Genomic DNA, 17496 nt, shown 5'->3' with positions numbered 1-17496 from the left:
GCTGAATTACTTCATTACCTTTAGTTGAGTGAATTGATCATAATTTACTAACCTTTTCCTCCATGGCTGAATATTTAGGCAGGTTCTAATTATTTTGTTAGTATGCTTACTGCTTCAGTGAACATCTTTTTGCTTCTGCTGATTAATCTTCCCAGGAAAAATTCCCATGAGTAGAATTTCTAGGCCAGGAAGCCTCATTTACACGTCTGGAACGGATTTCCACTCTCATCTCACCTCATCGCCCTAGATTTGATGCTCCATTAGTTACCTGAGTGGGCCAGAAGGAAAATGGGAGGAGTTGGGGAGCCTGGAGTTCTAAAGCCAAGCGGAGACTGGGAAGAGACTCCAGGATCTGGAAAGACACAGACGCAGCGACAAACAGCCCCAGACATTTTACATAATGAATATGTTTATTTCTCACCAAGCGATAGGCAGGGCGAGAGACCTCCGGAGTGTTTCAGGCTATATTCATTCTAAGGCTGCACCTGCCAGGACTGTTGGCACCGTCCTCGTGCAGCCAGCAGATGGAGCAAGAGAGTGAGTGTCACATAGGGGAGTGTTCAGGGGTCGGACCTGTGAGTGGTCTCCCTTCCGCTCACATTCCATTGTGCAAGTCACAAGTCCTCACTTAACTGCAAGGCAGGCTGGGAAGTGTAGTTTTGGTGTATGCCCAGGAGGAAGAGGGGAGTGTGGATACCGGTGTGCGCAAGCAGTCTCTGCTAGAGCCTTTTTCAAACTTCAGCCAAGCAAGCCTGAGAACAGGAAGGGCCGGGCAGCGGAGCTCTGCTGCTTTGCACACACTGTGCATGCAGAGTAATGCAAATAGAATGTGCCGGCCTGGAGGCTGGCAGGGCGGGGCTTTCTTTAATGAATAAACTAATTTTATCCTCATTCTAAAAAAATTTTATTTCATTAAGTCTTTTAATTCCAGAGTAGTTAACATACCCTGTTATATTAGTTTCAGGTACAATACAATGATTTAACAGTTCTATACATTACCCAGTGCTCGTCAAGATAAGTATACTCTTTAATCCCCATCACCTGTTTCACCCATCCCCCCCCCCCACCTCCCCTCTGGTGACCGTCAGTTTGTTCTCTACAGTTAAGAGTCTATTTCTGGGTTTTTTTCCTTTCTCTCTTTTTTTTTCCTATGCTCGTTTGTTTTCTTAGTTTCCACATATTAGTGAAATATGGTATTTGTCTTTCTCTGACTTATTTCACTTAGCATTATACTCTCTAGCTCCATCCATGTTGTTGCAAATGGCAAGATTTCATTCTTTTTTATGGCTGAGTAATATTCCATTATATGTATATATTCCATATATATATGGAATAATGGAGTAATATTCCATATATGTGTGTGTGTGTGTGTGTGTGTGTGTGTATATATATATATATATATACCATATCCTCTTTATCCATTCATCTATCGATGGACATTTAGGTTGCTTCCATATTTTGGCTATTGTAAATAATGCTGTGATAAACATAAGGGTGCATATAATCCTTTTGAATTAGTTTTTGTGTTTTTTGGGTAAATACCCAATAGTGTGATTACTGGATCGTAGGTTAGTTCCATTTTTAACTTTTTTTAAAAAAATGATTTTATTTATTTATTTGACAGAGACACAGCGAGAGAGGGAACACAAGCAGGGGGAGTGACAGGCAGAGGGAGAGGGAGAAGCAGGCTTCCTGTGACGCAGGGAGTCCAATGCGGGGCTCGATCCCAGGACCCTGGGATCATGACCTGAGCCAAAGGCAGACACTTAATGACTGAGCCACCCAGATGCCCCTATTTTTAACTTTTAAAGGAAAATCCATACATACTGTTTCCACAGTGGCTGCACCAGTTTGCATTCCCACCAACAGTGTAAGAGTGTTCCCCTTTCTCCACATCCTCCCCAACACTTGTTGTTTCTTACGATTTTGATTTTAGCCATTCTGACAGGTGTGAGGTGATCTCTCACTGTAGTTTGGATTTGCATTTCCCTGATGCTGAGTGATGTTGAGCATCTTCTCATGTGTCTGTTGGCCATCTGCATGTCTTTGGAGAGATGTCTGTTCATGTCTTCTGCCCATTTTTAAATTGGATTATTTGTTTTTTGGCTATTGAGTTGTAGAAGTTTTTTTTTTTTTTTAATAAGTTTTGGATACTAACCATTTGTCAGATATGTCATTTGCAAATATTCTCTCCCATTCAGTAGGTTGTCTTTTAGTTTTGTTTGTTGTTTCCTTCACTGTGCAGAAGCCTTTTATTTTGATGAAGTCCCAATAGTTTATTTTTGTTTCTGTTTCCCTTGCCTCAGGAGACATATCTAGGAAAATGTTGCTACAGCCCATGTCAGAGAAATTACTGCCTATGTTCTCTTCCAGGGTTTTTATGGTTTCAGGTCTCACCTTTAGGTCTTTAATCCATTTTGAGTTTATGTTTGCGTATGGTGTAAGAAAGTGGTCCAGTTTCATTCTTCTGCATGTAGCTGTCCAGTTTCCCAGCACCATTTATTGAACAGACTTTTCCCCATTGCATATTCTTGCCTTTTGTGTTCACAGATGCTGGCAGTTTTAAGCATGGCTACAGACTCACACAGTTCCTGTGATTTTCTTGCCCCCATAGTCAACACAGGAAGAGGAACAAAGGAGTCACCTTTTCCTCTTTCCTGGATTTCAGGGGAAGCAGACACTGGTAAGATTACCACTAACCTCCTACTCCTTTTCCTTCCCTCTCTACAGCCTGGTTCCTTCAGCCCTTAAATTTCATCAGCTCATTCTGGCTCCAGGTCTTTGGTCCCATGTTTCCACTGTCCTCATCTCAGACCTTCTTTCCTTATTTATTGGATGTTTATTATGTGCTGGTCATTGTGTTAAGAACTTAATAAATGTAATGGGAAGAAAAATATATTGCTGTAGTTTGAGCTTGTCAACCTAGAAAGGTGGCAGAAACCCATTAAGGGGTAAACTCTCTTTTTGTTAGGGACACAACTTAATGGATTTGTTTGGCTATAAATGCAGAAGCTTCGCATAGCAGAATCAAACAGGAAGAGCTTTAGCAACAAGCAAAAACTGGATGGGGATTTTGGAGAGAGGATTGTTCTGTGAAAAGACAAGAGTTTAGGGAGAATTTGGAGCTGTCTTCTGGTGGGTCCGCAAGAAGTTACTGGAGATAAATGTTTCGGTCCTGGCTGTGCTTTAAAAATTACCTGGGGGACTGTGACTTTTAAGACTTTAAAAAATAAAAAACTTGAAATCTAGCATACTTACAGAAAATTATACAAATCATATTTGTGTACAGCCTGATGGATTTTCACAAAGTGAGCACACCTGTGTAATCATCCCTCAGACAAAGAACGTAAATATTACCAGTATCCAGAAGTCACCTTCCTGTCCCCTCCTGGCACAACCCTACTCCTCCAAGATAGACACTATCCCAATCTCTAACACCAGTTTGGTTTTGCCTGCTTTTGAATTTCATAAAAACGGAATAGTAAAGTATGTACACTTTCTTGTTGGACTTCTCTTTTTCAATATTATTTTTGTGAGATTCAGCCACGTTGATAGAAGTAGCATTTGTATTCATGTACGGCATGAATCTAGCAAGAATGTATAGTATGGATATTCCTCAATATTTTCGTCCACATCTGTGTTGTTTCCAATGTTGGTTATTTTTCATATTGCTGTTTGAACACTTTTAAAAAATGCTTAAATTGTGGAAAAATATATATACCATAAAAATTGCCAGTGTAACCATTCTAAGCATATAATTCAGTGGCATTAATTACATTCACTGTCTACTATCTACTTCCAGAACATTCTTTCTTTATAACAACTTTATTGAGATTAATTCACATACCATACAATTAACCTAAAGTGTAAACTTCAGTGGGTTTTTTTGTATATTCACAGACTTGTGAATCATCCCCACAATCAATTTTAGAACATTTTTATCATTCCCCAAAGCAGTCACTCTCCATTTCTGCCCATCAGCCCCTCCCCCCACGCACATATCTGCCCTAGGCAACCACTAACCAACCTACTTTCCTTCTCTATAGATGTATAAATGTTCCCATTCTGGACATTTCGTATAAATAGAATTATATATTGTTAGGTCCTTTGTGACTGGCTTCTTTCACTTGGCAGAACATTCTTAGGCTCATCCACGCTGTAGTGTGCCTCCGTACTTCCTTCCTTTTTGTCGCTGAATCATATTCCATGGTAAGGATATAAACACTGTATTCATTCATCAGTTGGCGGACATTTTACAGAGGTCGATGATTAGATCTTGAAAATCAGTTTGTTCCATAACAATATAGACTTAAAAAAAATAACGCCTCCCCCACCCCATTCATACCCGTCCCCAGGGATCTGCAGAGAGAGGGGGCAGCCTTGGAAGAAGCAGGGCTGGGGCACTTTGAAGACTAGATTTGGAGCCTTGTGGGGAGCTGTGGCTTCTTCAGCGAAAAATGGCCAAACCTTGGTCTGCGTCCAGCATCAGGCACTTGGGTAGAAGTGCAGCCGGTGTATTCCCCTTATCCCTCGCTACTGACATGAGCTTGTTCCATCAACCATGCTATGAAGCCACGGCACAGGGTCTCCATGCAGCCAAGCAAGGATCTTCTTGAATGGCATCCAAGAGAAGGATGTCTGCCTATGACAAAACCTCGCTGACCTCCAGCTTAATGGCCCCATGCAGACACCCCCCCCCCCATGGTACCTGTAGGCCCTTTAAAATAAAAGATGGTTTTCTTAACAGGCTGAAGGCTGGGTGTAGCTTGAAAAAAAACGCCCAAACCCAGCACACATACCTGGGGGAGGTGGGATGGCAGGGGACCACATTCCCATTATATAGATGAGAAAACTGACGTTTAGCATGGTTAAGGGATTAGATCAAAATCACAAGGCTAGAAAGTGATGGAGCTGGCATTTGGATCGGTTGCTTTGAGTACCAACCCTTTGTCTTTAGGCCATCCACCACACCACTTGACGAGTTAGTGCTATAGGGAGAGGAAGGGCCCTATACTCTCAATTTTTCACGTGGCCCAGCGCAGTACTACTTTAAGCTCATCTCCACAGCGCTGTGTGCTCTTTGAGGCTGACCTTTGTGGATTGCATCAAAGGGCTGCTTTGCTTTCTGGCTTCTAGCTGGGTTTGGCCAATGCCAGAAGCCAAAGGGCAGGAGGGGAGTGAGGCTGGGTTACTCATTCCCCTGAGTCTCCTTCTTCCAGGCATGGATCGGCTGTATGTCTGGGCCGCCAGCTACAGCTCGGCTCCAATGTCCCTTTCCTACAGTATTCTCTCTGGGTCTGCAACCTTCTCCCTTCCCTTGTCCCTTCAGCCTACGGTGGCAGTGGTCCCTTCCCCTCTTACTCCAGGGTGCTTCACCATGTTTGTGGTTTCCTTTAACCCTCCTAAATATTCCCTTCCCTAAACTCTCTTTATTAAACCTCTAGGGTGGACAGTAACATCAACTGTTTCCTGGGACCTGAACAATCCAACCCACAGCCTCCGTGCTCACTCAACTTGGCTGAGCCCTGGGATTGGGCCAGATTCAAATCCAGAGGAAGAAAAGAAAGGGAGGGACCAAATTTCCAACCAGGGCATAGAATTTGCTCTGCTGGGAGCAACGCTGTCAAAAAGCCTGACCAGCAACTCAGTGGGTCTCGAGCCCCACCCACCTGGTCCTCGCTGGGCACCCTCCCGCCCTCACACAGCTGCAGCCCCTGCCCGGCCCCTTCTAGCCCTGGCCTAGAGCTGGGGGGGGGTCCCTGCTGTTCTTGCCCAGCAGATGTGGGAAGGGAACAGATGACACAGGAGGACCTAGGGTCTGGGGTTGGAACCTCGGGTGGGTTTTTTTTCCAGAAACTTTTTGCATATACTTTGGTCACAACAGTGTGATATTTTAGATACATTCAATCAAGAATAACATTCAATAGTAAATGAATTTGGGGGTGGCTGGGACCTAACATTGTTTCTAGGGTGACGTGTTTCGAATACATGCCAACCAAGTTCCAAAGACAATAAAATGTCCTCATTTACCAGGTGAAGGCGGAACACATGGGACTGACAACCCTGTAATTTACACGGACATAAAGCAGGATCCTTGAGGTTCCTAAATGACACAGACCTGCGTCTACCCTTCTCTCTCTCCCTCTCTCCCTTCCGAAGAGACCTCCCTGCTGCTCTTTGACAGCCATTTCGGGCCCCCACTGGTTTCCTTCGGGCAGATGATTACCCGCACACTGGTTCTCCTCTGGCAGCAGCTGGAAGCACATTGCCTGTTCTGTCTTCTGTGGTTCTGCTGAATTCCTCCAGCAACACCAGTCCCCGGTATTTAAACACTCACGCCCTGTGAAGTCAGATGTGCCTCGGAAGCGGCCCCAGCCCTGTGATGCAATTCACTAGCAGCGCTTTGATGCTGTGGCCTGCCCATCCAGCGGACCAGGGAGGGGTAGACAGGACTAGAAGGCATGTTTGCCAAGTCCCAAAGCCGCTTTGAGTCAACATTTGAATGACCGTCTTGTCTTTAGTCTATGTTGTGATCAATTTTGTGTTTGAATGTGTCTGAAATGGCTCTCTGAAATGATAATGGGTATCAGTGAATATCTGGATATATCTGCTTAATGAATTGTCAGGTTATAAGAAGTTGGAGGCACTGTGACATAGAGGAAAAACTGTTAGTTTTCGCATTAGACAACCAGGGTTACAATCTAGGGACTTTTTTTAAAAAATATTTTATTTATTTGACAGAGAGAGACACAGCGAGTGAGGGAACACAAGCAGGGGGAGTGGGAGAGGGAGAAGCAGGTCTCCCGCCGAGCAGGGAGCCCGACGTGGGGCTTGATCCCAGGACCCCAAGATCATGACCCGAGCCGAAGGCAGACGCTCAACGACTGAGCCACCCAGGTGCCCCACAATCTAGGAACTTTAACTGGTTGGCTGTGTGTCCTTGGCAAGGTTACTTAACCTCTCTGAGCATGTTTCCTCAAATGTGAAGTAGAAATGACAACACTTTACTAACCTCATGAGGCTATAGGAAGTATTGAATGGGTCAAGCACGTAAAGCGTCTACTCATTGTCTGGCATAGTTGAAGCTGTTTGTCAATGGCAGACAATATAGTCGGGATGTCCTCTAAAACGTAAAATGAATCTGTGGCTATTGGCCACATGGACTATGAAGAACAGCAGAGGGCAGACTTTACAAAGTTATTCGTGAAACGCTGTCTTTCAAATCCTCTTCCAAGACATAAGCCAGAATTCCAGATATGACTTTCTCAAATGCTTTGGCTGAAAGATGCCTCTATCGTTACTTCTAATTTCTTCACAGAAACTGGAGCTTTCTTGTTTTGCAAGGATCTCCAAGGAGAACATTGGGCAATATTTAGCCAACAAGTTTCATCACCAGGACATGTACGCCTGGTCTCCAGATTCTGGTGGAGCAGTTTTGACATGTTACTCGGACCACTTTTTTGCCTGCCACAGATCTAATGATAAATTGAGGAAATAATAGATGCCAACTCTTTTGACCTCATTTCAAATTGCAGCATGTCAAAATAGCGTGAAGTTTGTGACTAGAAGCATTATGGGATACAGAAAGCCCACTCGGCTGCTGACTGGGGATCAGGTTACATTTAGTTCACAGTTAGGATTGCGGTGGGCATGAACTCCATTCCATGACAAGAGAATAAATGGGCATGTAGTAAAATATTTGTGGAAATTGGAAGAGGTTCTGAAGTGTGAATGTTTGCTCCAGTCTACCCCGCTGCCCCCAGTCTCTGGGGGAACTAGCCTCGCTCACCCTCCACAGCCATAAGCAATACGGCCGCTTGACATTTTTAATAATTTGGAAAAATGGCACCTCGAGTTGCCTCAAACTGGCATTTCTTTGGTTCCCAAAGATGAACATTCCCCCCCCCCCCACGGATTTGAACATTTTTGAATGCTAACCATGTGCTATGTGATATGCTAGGAAAATGACAGGTTGATAGAATTGGGTCACGTATGTTTTCCAAGGATGATAGCAATGATTTACAAAGAACCCCTTGCAGAAGTTAAGGAAAAAAACACAAACAAACCGTCAGTACTCAAATAGAAGCCTGAGCCAAAGATATGGTCATTGACCAAAGATTGATCAAGATATAATCAAATGTTTCTCCTTTTGTTCTATGATAAACAACATAGTTATAAGGACAGAAAGGCCAACTTGTATTTGTATGTATGGTTCTATCCCCCCAAGCCATGTAATCCAACCCCGCACACCCCGCATCTCTCTCCTCCCCACTTCCCCTGCTCACCAACGCCCTCCCCCCCCGGCCCCTGCTCCCACAACCAGCAGCAGGTGCAGAGGAAGGCAGTTTTGCTTTGCTGAGCTGGGAGGAAGTAGACCTATGAACCTGAAGGTATCAGGAGCAGTTTCCCCAGCAGGTGGTTGGAGTTGCCCGGAGGGCACAAATATCAGGAAGGGGGTTTTAGAGAAGAAAATGAGAGAGTTGAGTTTTGGAAAGACAGAGGATCTGAAGCAAGTTTTGATGTCTAAACCAGGGCTACACACGCTGGTTGTGAGCTATTTGTTGTCTGTCTGGGCTACACTAATTGCAAAAATCGAGAGCAAGCATTTAGAAACTTGTATGGAAATTTGAAATTGCTGTGATACCCAATGCCTTGTTGAGCAGAGAACAGGGCAAGCCACACGCTAGTCTCTCACGGAGGCGCTATGTTACAGCGCGTGATATTCCAAGGTTATTTTATCAACTGTAGCTCAAAAGTATATAAAAATTGGAGAAAATGTAAGATTGTAGAAACGAACTCTTAGTGTTTCTGCACTACTAGAAGCCATTTGGGCCAACTTTTAAAAGATGTGAATTGGGTAACCAGACTTGCATATTCATCTGATATTTTGACAATTTCGGTCATCATGATACTCCCACACAAGGAGATAATGCAGCAGATTTTTTTCAATGGTAGATAAGATCAAGGGGCATTAAAAAAAGTTCGAAGCTTGGAAGAACGGAGTTTCCACAGATTGTTAGGGCATGTTCCATAATGTCATAACAATCATACACCAAGTGCTGATCTGTTACCACACATCTGTGAAAAGTTATCACTGAATATTTGTCAAATTTGAAAGTATGTTTTCAAATGTTACTTTCTATCAAGTGAAGGCCTATGCAAAGGCAATTCACGGATTTATCATCCACTTCTTTTATCAAAAGGTAATTTGAATTTAACCTCAACTCTAAGGGATATTTCGTTGGAACTGGCAACCATTGAAGGACTGAAGATGAATTTTGAAAATACATCTTTGCTTGCCTAATTTTACATGAAGTTAAAAACGAATATCATGTGTTCCCTGAAATTGCCTTACATCTCTTCTCCTATATTGTCAACAGACCTCTGGCAGAATGATTTCTCTATTATGAGTGCTAGTAAAACAAAATATAGAAAGAGTTTAGGTATACATTATCCCCTTGAGAAATGTGTTGTCAACCTAACCTAGATTAATTAAATTAATGAAGAAGAAGCAAGCTCATTTTTTACATTAAAAAAGCAAGTATTGGGCGCCTGGGTGGCTCAGTCGTTAAGCGTCTGCCTTCGGCTCAGGTCATGATCCCAGGGTCCTGGGATCGAGTCCCACATCGGGCTCCCTGCTTGGCGGGAAGCCTGCTTCTCCCTCTCCCACTCCCCCTGCTTGTGTTCCCGCTCTCGCTATCTCTCTCTCTGTCAAATAAATAAATAAAAATCTTAAAAAAATAAAAAAATAAAAATAAAAAAGCAAGTATTTACACTGTTGTTCATTTAAGCTGTGAGTATAGAAGTTTAATATGAGTAAATTTTTTGCTATTTTACTTATAATCGTTTATTTAGTTATAATTATGGAATGACTAAACTTCCAAGTGTAATGATGATTTTCTTTGTTAATCCCTATATGCGCAATTTCAATGTTGCTTAATTCTTGTAGTTTTTCATTTCCTATGTTATTTTAGTTCTGATGATATTTATTGAAATTTAATGTTTGTTGAATCTAATAATTAAAATTGGACTTGTATGACATGGATTTTTAAATTTCATTTTTCTAATTGCCCATTTTTATTGCATTTTACCAAAGTATCAGTCCATGATGTGTTGGAGATTTTAAAACCCTGGTCTTTCAGTACAAATGGTTTGAGAAGCCCCCATGACACCACTCGTGAGGGTCCTCATGAGAAACCTCAGTAGAGAGTGTCACTGAAAGCCTACATTAGCCATCAAGGCTTCCGGAAGGCAGTTATATTTTATTTCCATGTAAAGCTGAAGCAGCCAGGTTTAGTGGGATCACACATATTGCTGTTCTTACCTTAGACTGCAGTTAGTATTAATTCCTCAGAATATATCCAAGGAGTGGAAGGCTAATACATAAACTAATTTCAAAGTTGGAAATAATAGGTGCTGCAAAATTCGTTTAAAATATTAGAAGCAAGAGACACAGCTCTGAGCCCTGGAAGAATGTGGTCCTGAAGGAGAGAATGATCTGAAGTCGGCCTTGGCTCTGGGTCTCACATGATCTGTAACCAGTGAGGACAAACAAGCATCTCCCTTGATGTTGCTTATTCTACTGGCCACCATCGCAATTCCCTTTCTGATGCAACAGCCAAATGTCTCCACATTTCTCCAGAACGATCTCCCACGCTTACTGCCTGCCTTCCTGGCCCCCTTCGGGTCTCCACTGGCTGCTAGTCTCCTCCTCCCAAGCACCCCTCTAGCACCCCAAGTCTTCTGCACACACCAGCGCTGATGCCCTCTCTTGCCTTCGGTGACCCTCCTTCTGTTCTCCTCCCACTTCTGACTCCTCATCTTTCATCTCCTTCACCCTCTGCCTCTTTTCTCTCTACCTTCTCGCAAGGGATTTTCCCCCCACTCCTCTTCTCCATCCCCCATCCAGGAGCTCATTCAAACTCACAGGTCCCAGTGCCCACCCCTCACATTTATGTAAGGCCCATAGCAGCAGACACAAGGTTTCCAAGATTCTAATTTTAAGTTTCACAGCTCAAATTTTGATAATGATTTTTTATTTTTTTTTAAAAATTTTTAAAAGATTTTATTTATTTATTTGAGAGAGAGAATGAGATAGAGAGAGAGTGCATGAGGGGGGAGGGTCAGAGGGAGAAGCAGACTCCCCGCCGAGCAGGGAGCCCGATGCGGGACTCGATCCAGGGACTCCAGGATCATGACCTGAGCTGAAGGCAGTCGCTTAACCAACTGAGCCACCCAGGCGCCCTGATAATGATTTTTTAAAAGTTAGTTGGTTTTCTTGAAGTGATAGGCTTACTATATTTATGAATTTTCAAGAAAATATCTGCCAAATACCTAGCTCTGAGTGACGATAGTTTATCAAGCCTTCAGTGGTTCTCCATGGGACAAGCGGCTAATGTAGCTCTTATGTCAAGTCAAGCCATGTATGTGTCCTTTTCCCTGGCATGCCGCATCCTACATGCCTTCTTTAGCAGTGTCATGGCTGAAAATAAGTTGCTTTGTCTTTACCTTTAGCCTCAACTATTCCTAGTCTTTGGGCCTTAAACTCTGGTGACTTTATTTTCTGAATCTCGAATCAGAATGCATGGTTTGAATAAGGATTCTTTATTTATTTTAAAGATTTTATTTTTTTATTTGTCAGAGAGAGAACAGAAGCAGGGGGAGTGGCAGGCAGAGGGAAAAGCAGGCTCCCCGCTGAGCAGGGAGCCTGATGTGGGGCTCCCTCCCAGGACCCTCCCAGGACCCTGGAAGCAGGACCTGAGGCAAAGACAGAAGCTTAACTGACTGAGTCACCCAGGCGCCCCTTGAAAAAGGATTTTTATGCCAATTTGAGGTACAAAAGGCAGGCCAAAAGGTAGGTGTTTCTATGGCTTTGATAGTTTGTGTGATTGACCACACATTTGAATTTGGAACTCTTAAATATCCCTGACATAAACCACCAATGACACAGGTCAATGCCAAGTGCCTCCAGGAAGGTAATGGCCAATGATGGGACCATGTGGCTGTCCCATTTGAAAATGCTGATGCAACTCCTTGAATGTCAGATCTAGCATTGTCTAATTTAAGCTGACGTTCCATAAAGGGGCTGCTTAGAACTGCCTCATCAACTTTGTCAACAGGCACAAGAAATACCAAGTCAAAGAACCGTCTGATAAAGACCACACCTGTCCTACCCCTTTGCATATGCAAGTGATACACATTTATACTAGAAGTGCTGGGTAGATTGTTTATTTGCCTATTTTGCAGGTGGATCTGATAGGATCAGGTGGTCACAGGTACCACCTGTTGGGGAGACAAGACTCATAATTAATCCATGATTGGTGGACAGGTGAAAACATGGGGGCATTGTTGAGGGAGGGAACTGATTAAGTCCTTATGCCTCGCCCATCTGGCTGTATTAAAACACATGCAAGCCCCAACATATGGTTACTAGCTTGAGAGAAGGAAGAGGATTACAAGATACAAATGATAAATGGACTCCACAGCTTCCCTTTGTGGCCAGTATGGGAGGAGCTTAATTTTTAAATTTTCTTAAAAATGTTCATGGTGTAAAGGGTGTTTTACCTTTAGTCCCAATTTTGTCATTGGGACGCTTGAGGCTCTAGCCAAACATGCCACTGCTTTATTCCCTCAAGCAAAAATCATAAATATTTCTACCCATTTGCCTTTTTTCTTTTTTCAGATTTTATTTATTTATTTATTTGACAGAGAGATAGAGAGCGAGCATAAGTAGGTAGAGCAGCAGAGGGGGAGGGAGAAGCAGGCTTTCCGCTGAGCAGGGAGCCTGATGCGGGGCTTGATCCTAGGACCCTGGGATCATGACCTGAGCTGAAAGCAGATGCTTAACTGACTGAGCCACCCAGACGCCCCTTTCTTTTTTTTTCTTAAATATTTTATTTTTAAGTAATCTCCTACACCCAATGTAGGGCTCGAACTTGGCAACCCTGAGATCAAGAGTCACATGCCCTACCAACTGAGCCAGTAGAGCTCCCCTGCCTTTTTTCAATATATGCATGTTAATTGATGTTTGATGATGGTTTGGAGATTTATGGAAGAAATATCATATATTTGTATGAGCTATTATTAGTGTAGTATTATAATTTCTATTGTGCTACTTATTTGGTATAAGGCAATATTCTAACATCAAGTGACATTTATTTATTTATTTATTTTATAAAGATTTATTTATTTATTTGAGAGAGCATGAGAGGGGAGACAGTCAGAGGGTGAAGCAGACTCCCCGCTGAGCAGGGAGCCCGATGCGGTACTCGATCCTGGGACTCCAGGATCATGACCTGAGCCGAAGGCAGTCGCTTAACCAACTGAGCCACCCAGGCGCCCTCAAGTGACATTTAGTGGGCTACTATGTGTTAGCCATTTTAAGCGCACTGCATGTGTTAACTCATTGAAGTCTTGCAAAATCCTACAAAATAGGAACTATTATAGAGGAAAACACTAAAGCAGAGGGTGATGAAGGGGCCCATCCACGGGCACACCGCTAATAAATGGTGTTACTGAGCCTACCCAACTGTCTGATTCTTCCCCATTTTGCTTTACTGTAGGTAAGATGGGAAGAACATAAGACAAGACCCATGTCTACAGCCAGCTCCATGGTGAACTCATTTGTGACTTTGGATAATGCATATAATCGTTTGGTTGTAAGTTTTCTCATTTCTAAAATAGGAATGATAATACCTGTCCTGCTTAACTCATGTGGTTGGTGAGGATTAAGACTATGGCCTCCTTGAGAGAAGGAGTTGTAGGATTTATAACTGTAATTTGAGCCCAACCACAGTACTTAACAGAATATTTTTAATGATTACACACATACATCAATGAATGAATGAGCGAGCCAGTGATTATATGAAATGATGGATGTGAAGACATCTTGAAAAACTGTAGACAATATTGTATGGGCTTGTTCTTAACTTGCCTATGAAGTCCTGCCTGAAATTTTTTTCATGAAATAATTAAACTTTTTATTTTGCGGTCACTATAGATTCATATGCGATTATAAGAAACAAAACAGAAACCATCCCATAGTTTCCCTCAATGGTAACATCTTGCAAAAACTATAGTATGATATCACAATCAGGATATTAACATTGATACAGTCAAGATAGTGAACATTCCATCCCTACAAGTATCCCTCATGTTGTCCTTTTAAGCCACATCCACTTCTCTTCTGCTCCCACACCTCCTTGGCAACTACGAATCTGTTCTCTATTTCTCTAATTTTGTCACGTCAAGAATTTTATATAAATGGAATACTACAATATGTGGCCTTTTGAGATTCCCTTTTTCACTCAGCATAATTCTCTGGACTACATCTCATGATTTTAATCTGAATTTCCTAATGGCTAATGTTGAATATCTTTTCATGTATTTACTTTCCATCTGTCTCTCATCTTCAGTGAAATGTCCCTTCATGTCTTTTGCGCATTTTCCAGGTGATTTTTTTTTTTTAAAGATTTTATTTATTTATTTGACAGAGAGAGACACAGTGAGAGAGGGAACAGAAGCGGGGGGAGAGGGAGAGGGAGAAGCAGGCTTCCCGCCGAGTGGGGAGCCCGATGCGGGGCTCGATCCCAGGACCCCGGGATCATGACCTGAGCCGAAGGCAGACACTTAATGACTGAGCCACCCAGGTGCCCCCAGGTGATTTTTTTTAAACTGTTGAGTTTTGAGATTCTTTATATATTCTAGACTAGTCCCTTGTCAGATATGCGGGTTGCAAATATTCCCTCCCAGTCTGTAACTTGTCTTTTCATCCTCTTCAGAGGAGCTTTTCTAGCACAGAAGTTCTTTTTTTTTTTTTTTTTTTTTTTTTAAGATTTTATTTATTTATTTAGTAGAGAGACAGCGAGAGAGGGAACACAAGCAGGGGGAGTGGGAGAGGGAGAAGCAGGCTTCCCGCGGACCAGGGAGCCCAATGCGGGCCTCGATCCCAGGACCCTGAGACCATGACCTGAGCCAAAGGCAGTCTCTTAACGACTGAGCCACCCAGGCGCCCCTAGCACAGAAGTTCTTAATTTAAATGAAATTGGATTTTTTAAGATAGGAAATTTGTGTTGTTTTAAGCCACTCAATTTGTAGTGGTTTGTCACAGCAGCAAAAGAAAATGAATACAACATTTTCCCATCTTTTTACTTTCAACCTGTTTATATCATTCTTTGAAGTGAGTTACTTTTAGGAAGTGTATAGTTGAGCCATGTTTTTAAATCTACTCTGCTAAATTTTGTCTTCGTTGTGTTTAGGCTATTTATATTATTAATATGTTAGGGCTTAAGTCTGCCTTTTTATTTTTTATTTTCTGTTTGTTCTGGGTTTTTTTTTCTAGTTTTTGTTTTCTTTTCCCTGCCTTCCTGTGTATTACTTCAGCATTTCTTTAAATTCCATTTTAATCTGTACTGTTTTTGGGTGCACCTGTTTGATAGCTTTTTTAGTGGTTGTTCTAGGTGTAACATTACATGTATAACCTATGGGAGTCTACTGTGTCATTATTTTACCAGTTTGAGTGAAATGTAGAAAACTTACCTCCTTTTACCTTCCTTTATTTTCCCCTGTTTATAATATCATTGCTTTAAATATTTCCTCTAGTATATTTAGGACTGTATCAGACAGTGTTATGATTTTGCTTCAACCATCAAAGGTAATTTGGCAAACTAAAGAGAAAATGCAAAATTTATTGTATTTACCTATATTTTGCTTACATATTTACACAAAATACAGAGAAAAATCATACTCTTTTTCCTTCTTGATGTTCTAAGATTCCTTCTATTATTGTTTCCTTTCTGTTTAGAGAATTTCCTTTAGCCATTCTTTGGGTTAAGTGTGCTGGTGACACATTTGTTAGTTTTCCTTCAACAAAGAATGTCTTGATTTTCCCTTCATTCCTAAAGGGTATTTTTGCTGGGTATAAGGTTATGGGTTGACAGTTCTTTTCTGTCAGCACTTGAAAAATATTGTGCTCTTTTATTTTAGCCTTCATAGTTTCTGATGAGAAAGTCACTGTTATTTGAATTCTTTTTCTCTTATAGATGATTTTGTTTTTCTCTCCCTGCTTTCAAAAGTTTTTCTTTGTCTTTAGCTTTCGGCAGTTTGACTATTATGTGTCTTGCTTTGGGTTTTTTTTTTTTTCCCCAGAAGTTTATCCCAATGGGGTTCACTAAGCTTCTTGCATCTGTGGGTTTATGTCTTTTGCCAAATTTTGGACGTTTTCAGCCATTATTTCTTGGAGTAACTTTCATTCCTACCCTCCTTCATCTCTTCTTATCCAATAACATAAATGTTAGATTTATTTATAATGCCACAGACCCCTATGGGTATGCTAGAAAGGACATTCAATAATTGGTTTTGTCATTTCAAAGTCTTTCACAGATTTTCCTGACAGTTTATTTTAACAAATCTTTTTTTTTTTTAGCCCCCCTCAATGGCAGCCCCTGTGCTAGGTAATGAGGGGCAAAGATGCATTGGGCACACTCTTTGCATGTAGAAAGCATATAGTCCCCTGGGAGAGTCAGACACATAAACAAAATATCCTTATTATGTATATGCTAAATAGAGGTATTCATTTAAACCAAGGATGGGCAAAATTTTTCTGTAAAGGGACAGGTAGTAAGTATTTTAGGCTTTGTAAGGCAAGTGGTCTCCGTGACAACTATTCATTTCTGCCATTGTAGTGTGAAAGCAGCCATAGACAATAGATAAGGCTATGGGTGTGTCTGTGTTCTGATAAAACTTTATTGAATAAAACAGGCAGTGCGCCTTTTTAGTCTACTGATTGAAGCTTGCTGACCCCTGATCTAGCTTTTATTTTATTCCCTTTCTGCCTTTCTATGTAAAAGAAGGTGGTTATAAGAATTAAATTAGTTAATATTTGTAAAGTGCTCAGAACAAGGTCCGGCAAATATTAAGGTTTATAAGATGTTGGTCTTTAGCTCTTGTTTCCCGTCCAGCCCTCTACTCCATTCACATGGCACACCTGCGGGTTAAGTGTAGATCATGATGAGTGTATGCTCAAAGACTGAAAGGGAGGGGCGCCTGGGTGGCTCAGTCGTTAAGCGTCTGCCTTCAGCTCAGGTCATGGTCCCAGGGTCTTGGGATTGAGCCCTGCATTGGGCTCCCTGCTCCGCAGGAAGCCTGCTTCTCCCTCTCCCACTCCCCCTGCTTGTGTTCCCTCTCTCGCTGTGTCTCTCTCTGTCAAATAAATAAATAAAATCTTTAAAAATATATAAAAAAGACTGAAAGGGGAACCATTATCAATGTTTGTGCTCATTACTTAGCTGGTCACCTCAACAGTAACAGAAATAAGGAGCTTACCAAGTTCATTGCCACCTGGAGTGTCCATGATTCTGTGAGCATCCCTCTGCTTTCATCTCTAGCAAAGAGGAATGAGGTAGGGGAAAGAGAATTTGTCCTAGAGTTAGAAGATCTAGCTTCACCATTTAACTTCACCTCATTGACCTACATAGCCTTGTGTTTAAAAAGATGATC

The 17496-nt window shown here is 41.9% G+C and overlaps 1 long non-coding RNA gene across 1 annotated transcript in view; it reads left to right on the top strand.

Annotated features, from left to right (window-relative positions):
• The window catches only part of LOC135362258 (uncharacterized), a 57573-nt gene that overhangs the window by 17394 nt on the left and 22683 nt on the right, over window positions 1-17496 (top strand). The window contains exon 3 of the long non-coding RNA XR_010406729.1: window positions 2551-2683. This is a non-coding gene — a long non-coding RNA (uncharacterized LOC135362258). The remainder of the gene's footprint in view (window positions 1-2550; window positions 2684-17496) is intronic.

Source organism: Mirounga angustirostris, unplaced genomic scaffold, assembly GCF_029215605.1.
Source record: "Mirounga angustirostris isolate CCGP_5_RB_7025 unplaced genomic scaffold, mMirAng1.0.hap1 SCAF_13, whole genome shotgun sequence".
Taxonomy (NCBI): Eukaryota; Metazoa; Chordata; class Mammalia; order Carnivora; family Phocidae; genus Mirounga; species Mirounga angustirostris.
The sequence above is the reverse complement of the archived record's forward strand: the minus strand, read 5'-3'. Positions and strand labels throughout refer to the sequence as shown.